Raw genomic sequence first — 12047 nt, 5'->3', positions numbered from 1 at the left:
ATGTGTTCATGGGAAGCATACAGTATAGGGATAGAGCAGTGCTGAGCAGTGTGTACATGGTGAAGTGCATGCACTGGATGCATGTGTAACTACGAGAAGTGCAATAAAGGAAAGATGTGTTTTGCCGTGCGTGCATGGAGAGTGCATGTACTGGGTGTATGTTTGCCTGCAAATGGCAGGATACAGTAAGGCTACAGAATTGAGCAGTGTGCTGAATGGATGTGTGCCTATGATGGCACAATACATGGAGGTAACAGTGTTGACAGTGTCTGCGCTATGTACATACATTGAGTGCAAGTGTGCCTGTTCTGGTACAATAAAAGGAAACCCCTGGGTTCCATTTTGATTGGCCCAGGCCTGCCTGGTGAAGACACAAGAAAGTAGGGGAATTCCCCCCTCCCAGAAAGATTTGTGTATTGCTGAATTTCTGTGAGTTGGGTGAGACTCACTGGAGATGGGAGAGCAAGGCTACCCCTGTATACTTTAAAGGGTGCCCTTTTATTCAGTGAGAGCTCACAAGGAAGGGGCATGGACACATCTCAGGAAGGAGATGGGGCTGATAAGGGAATTGTAAAGAGTGGGTCTGAGAGTCAGAGATTAACCTTTTGATGCACATATCACTGTGGCTGACATCCGAGTGTGAACTCTAGTTGCTACCATGGCCTGTACTGTGGGACTCTCAGCTTCAGAGTCTCTCCTGCTGTGACAGACAGATTTTTCAAGAGGAAAAGAGAGATGGGAAGTATGTACTTCAAAAGAAGCAGAACCCAAACATAAAACTTCAAAGACCTAAACCCTAAAAAACTTTTGTGTCTGGAAATGGACTAATAGAATGGGAGGCTAAGACCCCAAAAACATCATCTGCCAAGCAGCTAGACGGGCAGTATTTGAAGGGGTAGCTCTACAAGACACCTGCCTGTGACCAGGACTGGGGTCCAAGGCCTTCTAGTCTCCAAGCTGGGTGAGGGGACATCACCCAGGGAAACCAAGACCGCCTGCTTTGGAGCCTGGCGCACCAGTGCCTGCCTGCTTGCCAAGACCAGTGTGCCCTGGGAGCAATAGGAGAGCTGTAGAGGGAGCGAGGTCCAGTGAGGAGCCCTTTCAAGTGGTCTCCCGCTGCAAGGTGTGAGGAGATGGCTGCTGCAACGATTAGGTCGTTGCTAGTTTGCAGATTCAGGTCTGTGACTCCTCATGTGCAAGGAGAGCGCCTTTGTGAAAGATTTGCCTGTGGTAAGGGCGTAAGCCTGTGCGTTTCCTTTGCACCGACCTTGTACGCCAGGAGAGGCTGCCATGGAAAAGACTGCCTGTTGATTAGGGCTGAAAACTGTGCGACCCTGTAGCGGTGAACCCATATGCTTAGAGGGGCCGTTGTGGTATAGACTGTCATATGGTAAGGGCCTGCGCCTTGTGTGGAAGTGGTGTGGCAATCCCATTATGCCAGGAGGGGCTGCGTGGAAAAAACTGCCTGCTGAGAATGGCTGGAGCTTGTGCAGCCCCTTATACAGACTGCCATATGGTAAGGACTGGCACCTTGTGTGACAGTGGTGTGGCATCTCAGCTAGCCAGAATGGGCTGCTGGAATAATGGTGCCATATGGATCATGCTGGAGACTTAGAACTGTGAGCAGTGGTGACCTGTAGCTCATCAGGAGCAACAAGGAATGAAACTGATTCTATCCCCTGGACCAAGTAAGGGCACCGCAAATGCATTGCCACATCACCGTGATTGAGATCAGGAGCATCGGAATCCCCCTTCCTCTTTGAGGAGCATGGAAACGTACCCTTGGGGAAGAGCACGGCTAAGAGGAGAGCTTGCAGTTGCCGAGTGATGCCGTGACTTATGTATGCAGCCGACTCACCAAGCAGGACTGGAACTGTTGGGAGTGCCCGCAGACGGGGCACTCTCCAAGCCACTGCACGCTTCCTTTCTGCTGGAGGGGGTAAAACTGATTATGGGCCTACTCAGCCTCAGGGGAATCACTACTAAGAGCTCTGCAGTACCAAGACACTCTTGACTGTGTTCTAAGAGTTGGAATTGACTCTTAAATTCGTACCTGCTAGTGAACATTCCCTGGATGCGGCCACCAGTGAATGGAGAATATTCCCGATCACATTATGAGGAACGGGTGGGACATGGACTTGACATTGAAACACTTGAGCCCCAACCTCAAGGGGGAAATTTGTTGTTGTCTAATAAGGTTATAACCTTCCTTTGGATAATAAGAGTGAGAAATAAAAGACTTCTTTTTGTTATGAAAGTAAGTATTTGTCTGGACATTGATCTATTTCTACTGCTGCGTGCTGTTTGAGTTGAGTCATGACACTAATCTGCATCCACACCTTCCTCCCCAGGGAGCAATAGACTACTCATTCACATCTACCACTGAGAGTCAAGTGTCGGAGGGGTACTTGGCCTAGTTACTCAGGATCCATAGTATGTCATGAGACTGGACTTCAGGAATGAAAAGCCTCAACCCTCGTGTTTGGGCCCAGTAACCCCTGTATACCCCGAGGCCCTCTGAAACGGATTCTGGCACCATCCTAGACTTTGTCACCCCTACTTATCACACTAGCTTTAAGTCCAACATTGCAGTGGCGGTCATACAATGCAATCCCTTGGTAATTTTATTGCCTCCACTCAGGTCTTCAGCATACTGCCCTGCTACAGCGTGAGCAAACCACTATGTACTCTTGCAGTAACTATAAATCATGACTTGACTTCACCTGAATTACTCACATTACAGGATCAGGTTTGGTAATAGTGTTTTAATATGTTTTGTAGAGTCACACACTAACATGCTAATGTTATGCGTCATTGATAAGTTATTGTATTTCTTTTTTAATATGCATATTCAACGTTCCTCAGGAGCTGTGCACCGGGGCATTGCCCTCAATCCTTTTTTTATTTTTTTTTATTTTATTTTTGATTTGCAGTTTGAACATATTAACATAAAGTTACATCGAAACGTCAGCGTAAGAATTCAAAATTCAAATAATACCATAACCATACATCCTTTGTCATCTCAAACCCATCTATAGTGGGAAGAGGAACCGTAAATCCAATTTATATACAACATTTTACAATTCTAAATTCTCTCCTCCTCTCTAGTTCTGGCCTCCCTCCAGTTTGAAATAGGAGCCCAGATACTTTCCCCAAAATCCCCTGATTTCTTCGCTTTCTGTGCATACAGAGAGATCTCTATATTATGCATACCCAGTAGTCTGGAAAGCCACATTTGGAATGAAGGTGCTACGATATCCTTCCACCCTGCGGAGATTAAGATCCGAAGTACTGCAACGGAGATGAAAACCAGAGCTTCCTCAGCTTTCCCCAATTTTAACCTATCGTCTATGCCTAATACCATAAGGGTAGGGGATAAATCGATTTTTTGGCCTAGCAGCCCCTCCCAGAATTTTTCTACCTCCCTCTGAATTTCTGCCAAAGACCCACAATTGAAAAACATATGGAGCAAATCTGCATGACCAACCTTACATCTGGGGCAGCTATCCTCTCCCCTTACCCCCCAAGCATATAGCTTAGCAGGCGTATGATATAAATTGAACAAGGTTTTGTAGTGCTGCGCCCTCAAATTGGTGGAGCGGAATATTTTCTTATTCAAAGGGAGGGCCAGATCCAGATCAACGTCGGGATTTCCCAGTTTTATAGCCAGAGCAGATTCCGTTTTTTCTAAATCATCTTGAATTTCTCCATTAAGTAAAATATAAATATCTTTTATCTTCTTACACCCTTTAACCAACAGGTCTACAATGGGGAATTCAGCTAGCGATGATATCCTTGGTCTTGATGCCTTCAGCCAACATACTAATTTGACATACAACAACCAATGTTTTGAAGGAATACCGACACTGGACTGCAGCGCCTCAAACCCCAAAATCTCGTCTCCCCTCATAATATCACCTAATGTCTTAATTCCTAAATCTTCCCATACCTGCAGATTCCTATCTGCTGCCATCTGTGGGAATAAACTGGAGTTATATAAATGAAGATATTGGTTTACCTTGGGAATTCTGCAAAACTTTGAGATAGCCCTCCAGACCCCCATGCACCTCCCAATACCTTGAAACGAGCCTTCCTATAATACCTACGGTCAACTTCGCGCATTAAGAGGCCAACTGCTTTTCTCCCTACTAAGAACTCATAAATTGAAGGGGGCATCTGAATATCGTAATTTCCTACACTGGATTGTGGCTCTGACTGGAAAAGAATGGACATATGCATTAATAGTTACTAAACATAAGAATCCATCTCTTTGAGGAGAAAACAGAAAAACAAAAGACCTGGGTTAAAAAAAACTGAGATAAATGGGTGTATGTGTCCCACAATGGTTGGACACACACAAAGTTGTTTAAATACCCCTCACACACCAAGAATGACCCATGGTGTCGCTGATATGACCACGGGATGGAGGCACATTAAGCGATTGGCAGTACAAGGCTACCATTGAGGCTCCTTAATTTCTCCACCCGCTCTCAAGGTTCATGAGGCAAAAACCTCACATACACCTAAAACATATATGCATACTATTAGGTACTGTATATTTATGCATGACTAATTGCATTTTTTCACTTATGTTTATAGTATCTTCATAATTACATACCTTTCACATAGGAGGGATCTTAGCCCTGTCCTGACGAAGATGCTTTGCATCGAAACATGTTGACAACATATTAGGAGTAACCGCACATTGAGCAGGGAGTCTCCGCACCACTTTTTTACTAGTACCAGCCCCCCTTGACTTATTAAAAGTTTTTTTTGTCCAAAGGGGCCAGGTCCTTTTTAATCTCACATTTACACTTACCCCAGACCCTCCCTTTGCATTACACATAGCACTTGATCATCAGTGCTCCCGCGTATTCGCAGGTCGTAGCATGCCCCGTCCCGCAGCGGGGCGGGAAGACCCCTATGATGATGCATGACACCATGGGTCATTCTTGGTGTGTGAGGGGTATTTAAACAACTTTGTGTGTGTCCAACCATTGTGGAACCCAGGTCTTTTATTTTTCTGTTTTCTCCTCAAAGAGATGGATTCTTATGTTTAGTAACTAATTCAGAGTGGAGGACGTATCCATCTCTAGAGCCCGTGTAGGGCCTTCCCTCTACACTCCCTAATCTTGTTACCATTAGCATATGCATCAATAGACAGGACCAATGATACAACCTCAAGTTCGGTAAGGCCAGACCGCCCCTATCCCTAGGAAGAGACATAAGATTAGTAGAGCGCCTAACCCTCCCGTACTGCCAGATGAACTTTATAAAGATGGACTCCAGGCTTTTAATTACTTTTTCTTCGATTAAAAGAGGTATGGCCCGGAACAAATAAAGAATTTTGGGGAACATCGACATTTTTAATACGTTAACCCTCCCTATCAACGAGAGGTGTAATACATCGATTCTTTTTAAATCTGCTTCTATAGATTTGCTCAGGGGGCCAAAATTCTCAGCTACTATTTTATCTATTGAAGCATTGATTCTGACCCCCAAATAGCTTGCTGAATCCACAAATCTAATATCCGTTTTGATGATATTTTTAGTACATATTATTTGTGTTTTAGATTAATTTAATAAATATCCTGTTTGTTTACCAAAATCCTTTGCCATTTGTATCAAAACCAGAAGTGCCTGGTGCGGATCCATAGTAATCACGGCCAAATCATCCGCGTACGCCAAAATCTTGGTTTCGTGCCCCTTACATACCACTGGACTAATCGTTGGGCAGCCTAGTATATTTCGGATAAACGGGTCGATATATAGAGAGAAGAGGATTGGGGAGCAAGGACAGCCTTGATGCGTGCCTCGATTTATAGTTATTCTGTCAGAGCTCTCACCCATGACCATGACTCGGGCAACTGGGTTGACATACATTGCCCTGAGTGCTCTTATAAATTTCTCTCCAAATCCCCTCCCCGCTAGAATCCCCCAAAGAAAATTCCAAACCAGGATCATGGCCATCCCGTCCCCCCACAGTGGACTGGGCGTCAAACAGAGCTATTGCCCTTCTAATGTGGTCCGTGATACCATGCCCAGGTACAAACCCATGTTGCCACAGGGAGACAAGGCCGCCAATGATCCTGCCCAGCCTTTTAGCCTAAATTTTAGAGTAAAGTTTAGTATCCGCATTAATTAGCGAGATGGGGCGGTACGATCCCGGTTTCTCCCTGGGTTTCCCCTTCTTATGGAAAACCACTATATTTGTTTCCATGAATCTGGGACCACCCCTGCACAGACTATGCCATTAAATAGATCTATAAGAAGCGGAGTAATCTCAGACTCAATGCATTTATAAACCTCCAAAGGGATCCCATCGGGGCCCGCGGCCTTCCCCGTGGATAGTTCCTGCAAGGCTGCTATAATCTCGCTCTCGCCAATATCCATCTCCAACTCTTCCCTAACTATATTGTCGAGTCGAGGGCCGTTGTCTACATACTCTTCACCCTGATGACCGCATAGATTTTCCTCGGTATAAAGGCCTTGATAAAAATTCTTAAAAACCTGCAGGATCTCTTTAGCTTCTGTGTACTCTTTCCCATTATCTTCTATCCAAGTAATAATATTTTTTACTCTTTCCTGCTTAATTTGTAGTGCCAACATCCTACCGGCTTGTTCGCCAGTTTCATATCGTTGGACCCTTGAGGTTTGATATTCACATATCGCCCTCTGCATTACCAACTTCTGTAGATCGGCTTTAGCTACCAACAACTTCCTTTGGCTCTCGATGCTGTCCCTGCCTTGTGTTATATCTGAGATATGTTGTTCCTCTGCCACTAATAGATCCCTCATTAATCTTTCCACCTCGCTCCTATCCTCTCTTCTCAATCTAGCCGCACAACTTATTGATTCGCCTCTTAAGGCTGCCTTAAACGTCTCCCAGACCCCATTTCGTGAGGTGCTATATCTATTAGCGGCAAAAAATTCCCCCACCCATTTCCTAATATGTTCTACAAACCTTTTATCCAGCAGTAATCTCCTTTCGAAGGTCCATCTAGTTCTTACCCTTTCTGACCCATCCAATTCATATGTTAAAACCAACGGATTATGATCCGATAATAATTTCGGGAATTTGGATATTACTACCCTATTTATTTCTGAGGCTGACACAAAAAAATAGTCCAACTTAGTGTATCTCTGTAAAGGGTTTGAAAAATATGTGTAGCCTGGGTTTTTAGGCTCCTTAATCCCCCATACGTCTAACAACCCGTGCGAGCTGATTAGAGATTTAACAGCCCTAAAAACTCTTGGCTTCCTTCCTGAATACACTGCATTAGGACCCCAATCCGCTGAGATATTCAGGTCACCACAAAAAATTATGGGGGTTAGCAAAGTGGCTAACTCTATTTCGAGAAAATCATAAATCTCAGGATCGTCATTGTTGGATCCATAAACTACACACAACGTAAAACCCTTTTCCAACTCAACTAAAACCCATCTCCCATTGCTATCCACTTTGGTCCGTCTGACCCCTCTTAAAAATGTTTTAACCAAGACTGCAACTCCCCTGTTTATCGAAGATTGCGCTGAACAAGCCACTAACTCATAACCACTCACGGACATGAGGTTCCTTTTAGCCCAAGGGATGTGAGTTTCTTGCAGACATAAGACGTCCAATCTATTGTACTTCAGAAAATGGGCCCGTTTTTGGCGTTTCCTCCAATCATTCAGCCCACCAATATTGATTGAGCACACCCTAATGTTCGCCATCCTGAGGGTCTGCTTGAACATCTAGAACTGCCTGGAACCTTGACTGATTGTCGATTATTAAATCCTTACGCTGACTATTAAAACATCCATGATAATCCAAACTGCATCTTTTCCCCCCGTTTCCTAGTTTAACCCCCCCACCCCACCCCCCCCTTCCACCCTCTGACCCAACCCCACCCACTCAACCCTCACCCCCCCTCCATCACCCCGACATGTCCCCCTCTGTGAAGCGCTCAGACCTAGTCTGTGCACGTGATGGTCTAACGGTGCTTTGCAGTAAGGGCAGACATTTTGAAACTATAAGAAAAGACCAGTACCACTATAAGGACCCTTAGTCCAATTTCAGACAGGTACAACATGCACCGGAAAATAACTACATAACATTCGACTACACCATCTCCTGAAGAGAAAAAATAAATTGATCCCACCCAGAAATATAGCTTAAAGTCTAATTGCCTAAAGAGTCCAAATACTCCTTTGCTTTAATTTCTGAAGCAAAAAATAGAATCCTGCCATCGTTGATTACTTTTAGCTGAGCTGGATTTATCAGGAAGGCTTGGATCTTCTTGTCCTGAAAAGGCCTAATCATCTCCCTCAGTCTCCACCTTCGCTCTGCAGTCGAATGGCAATAGTCTGGACGAACAAAAAACGAAATGCTTTCACCGATTCTCCTAGCATCTGGTCTCGCTTTTTCCGCGATGGACTGTCTCAAGATAAAGTTTCCAAAAAACACCAATACAGCTCTTGGTTTATCGCCTTCCCTTGCATTCCGACGAAGTTTGAAGGGGGTACGGTGAACCCGCTGAATCTCAGTAACCCAATTCCAGCTGGAGAGCTCTGGAAACGCTTGCTCGAAGAGCTTGATAGTATAAGCCTTTATGTCGGAGTCCTCAGCCCCCTCCGGGATTCCCAGTACCCTCAGGTTGTTCCGACGAAGCCTATTTTCCATCTCCTCTTTTTTCCACTGAAGATCAACCACCTGAGCGCAGTGGGCATTAACCTTAAGAGAAGCTTCAGCTGCCTCGGCCTCAGTTGTTACCAGTCTCTCTTCCAGATTCAAAACTCTGTCTCCAGTATTAGCACAAACCTTGGAGAGTTTCCTAACCACGCCCTGCATCTTCCTCATCGCGGCCTGAGCTTTTCGATTATCCTGGCGGGTCTCTTCTCTATGTGCGATTATCTCTTGATGTATTGTCTCCAGGAGTGACAAATGGGTATTATCGACACCCGGGCTTCCCTGGGGAGGCAGAACGGAAGGTTGATCGCGGCTTAAGTCCCAATGCATATGGCTCTGAGCCTGGCTCCTTGCCGCCACAGGAGGCCTTACGGCTGTTGCCGGAACATCTAGTTCTGGGTTACTCCCTGAATCTCCCTCTGATTCTGAGTTGGAGCTACGTTCATCATCCTCAGACCAACCGGCCCCTTCAGACGTTGAAAAGAAGCACTTACTGGGATCCTTCTCCTTTTCGCTACATGGACCTACCAAGTCTGGGTCCGACTCGGCTCTCGGGAGTCCCATATCAGGTAGAACTCCTGATTGTATCTGTGACTGTGCCCTGATGTTAGACATAATAGCATCTGACCCAGATTCGCCTGCATTCTCCGTTCTTATATTCTGAAGTGACAGCACGTTTCCAACCTGGAGTGACTCATTTATCACCTCCTTCACCCCTGCTTTAGATTGAGGCCCGGGATCAATAGCTGCCATTGTATCCTTAACCTGGCATGTTACGGGGGGGGAATGCCTGGTCAGGGAGTTCATTGCCGCCAAATAGGGAATCCCCCTCAATATTATTCCCAGGTTTCAAATTCTCTATTCGACTTTTTGCCACCGGTGAGATACTGCCCTCCACCTCTTTTATTACCTCCTTCTCCTTCCCCTTCTCCTTCCCGGCTTTGGAGAAGATGTCCGCAATTGAGGTGGGCGCCTGGCGAGTCCTTCCTGTACTCTGCTGGCTCTTTTTTGTTTTCTCAATAGGCATTGATCCTGCCAATAGAACCTCATTTCCCTCCGTCTCGATCCCGGCGTCCTCCCGTAGTGCTTTCTTCCTTTGGGATGTCGATTTTAGTCCAGCTGCAATTTTCGGAGCATCTCTCCTTTTCGTCTCTCGCCGGGCCGTTTTACAATACCCAAGCCGCTGCGACCTCCGCTGTCTCCCCTCCACGTTAGGTGAAAGTCCGCTCTGCTCGTCCCAGGCTCAGCTCCACTCCGTTTTCCCCGAATCCGCACCGCTCCGCCTAGACTCCGCCCTCCTGTTTTCCCGCGGAGCCTGTATTCAAACGAAGGAGCTGACAACGCGAGCACCACTGCCCCAGCTAGCCTACGAACAACACTTTGTGAGGTAGGTGCTATCAGCAGCAACAGCATCCTAGCGGATCCACATCCAAATCCAAATCCGTGCGCATTAACCTTCCATCGGTCTCGCCTCCTCTGCCCTCAATGCTTCACTGCACCGACCGCTACGCAGCCGCCATCTTGCTTCTCAGATCCTCGCCCTCAATCCTCTTGACATGTTGACATGCCGTGTTTTTGGTATATGTATAACATAACAATAAATGAAAAACCTAATACTTTTTTTTTTTAAAGGTTTGGTGCATACCCGAGCTTACCACCACCTCGAATTGACTGTAGGGAAGCATACCGTGCCAGGTTTGTACTTAGACTATCAAAGGTGTTGTACTGTACTATTAATCAAAGTTGTTTTTCTAACTTTGACATTATTGCTCATGGTGGTATGTTACCCAGTAATTATGTTGACTCTTAAATTAAGAAATGAGAGGGTCATTAGGTGGGGGACACTAAGTCTCCCACACACTTAATCCAGGGCTGTTAATAAAACCTGTACATGGTAAGATTCACAAGTTAATAACCTCATAGGTTTATTTAAAAATGATGCAAACGTAATTAGTTAATAAATCAAGTGAAACGAGGAGGGTGACATAAAGTCTGTCTCCAGATAAAAACCCAAAAGATCACTGTTCACTGTTCTGTAACTAAAAGTAAATTGAACAAAAAGTGTAATAATGAAAAAGTTGGCTCTTCCCCAAAAAGCATGTTGTTTATAATGTTTCAGGAACGAAAGAAACATGCATTTCATGGTCTGACATTAAGTTGGAGGTTTGGATAAGAAATGTTTCTTTCATGACAACCAATAAATCAATTAGTTTGTACAACAACACTCAAAACTCCTACTTCCCAAACACTATTATTGGTTAAAGCTGTATAAACTAATTTAGAAAATAAATTCATGTGTTATGAAATGCAGGAATACAAAGGTTTGCTCAACAGCAGAGCTTGGCTAAGCAGCCTTGACATTGTTACAGTAAGACATCCTTTCCCCTTGCTCTGGAGACCTGATCAGATTACTCATTTACTCATTTTAAACACAGAGACCATGGCTCAAGTTGTATGTTTCAAGAATTTCTGAAAGAGAGAAAGACACATGCACTGGAAAGCTTGCACACCTAAAATAAACATTCACATATCTGCAGCATTTCATGAATGATTGTCAATGCAGCCTGGTGCGGCCTAGTTATGCTAGCTAAAGCATGCCTAAATTAATCATTATTTTCTAGCAAATTAAAGCTAGCTAACAATTGTTATAATTCACACTCACTCTCCGGTGCATTATGTTATTTAGAATATTCACTAGCCTGAATGCAGCGAGCCTGGAGTTGGTGTGAGCGGCTGATGTAGAGGGCGGTAAGTATTTTTTTATCTGATGTACATATCTGGGAGATATTACAATATTTGAGTTCTGTCATAATACTGGGCACTGGTTAGGCAAGCCTTGGCAGTTTGGACTGTGTAGTTGATGCCTCCCTATGAATGGGGTTCGTGTGGGTTCTTTTTTATAGCCCACAAAATGTCTCAAAGATTTAAATCTCACAGCTGACATCTGTGACCTTAGATCATGATGTTGGTCTGCTCAAGAACAACTCGGCCTAAGTTCTTCTGAGATTGGTAAATTGACATTAATGTATTTTATGTGAAGAAAAAAAAAAGAAAAAAACTTGCAGCCCATAAAGTACAAGCAGTGTGAACCAGTAGCTCTGTGCCGCTCTGTGCCACCCTGCACCTCAGAACATGTTCCCGCACAAGTGGAACACAATTCCAAGAACCCTGGGAGGTGTTCTGGGTGTTAAGGAACCAGTTGCTATTCAACAGAGTAATGAAACCTGTTGAAGTGGGGTTCAGCCCATTGTTTAACCAGATTTCAAAATGGATGACTACTTCCCATATGCCCAGGCTGTGATGATTTATAGTTGTTGAAATCTGAATATTAGTTGTCATGTACAGACCCGTTAGTTGGGTGAGTTGCCTTCTGGCC

This window comes from Triturus cristatus, chromosome 6, assembly GCF_964204655.1.
Source record: "Triturus cristatus chromosome 6, aTriCri1.1, whole genome shotgun sequence".
In the NCBI taxonomy this organism is placed as follows: Eukaryota; Metazoa; Chordata; class Amphibia; order Caudata; family Salamandridae; genus Triturus; species Triturus cristatus.
The sequence above is the reverse complement of the archived record's forward strand: the minus strand, read 5'-3'. Positions refer to the sequence as shown.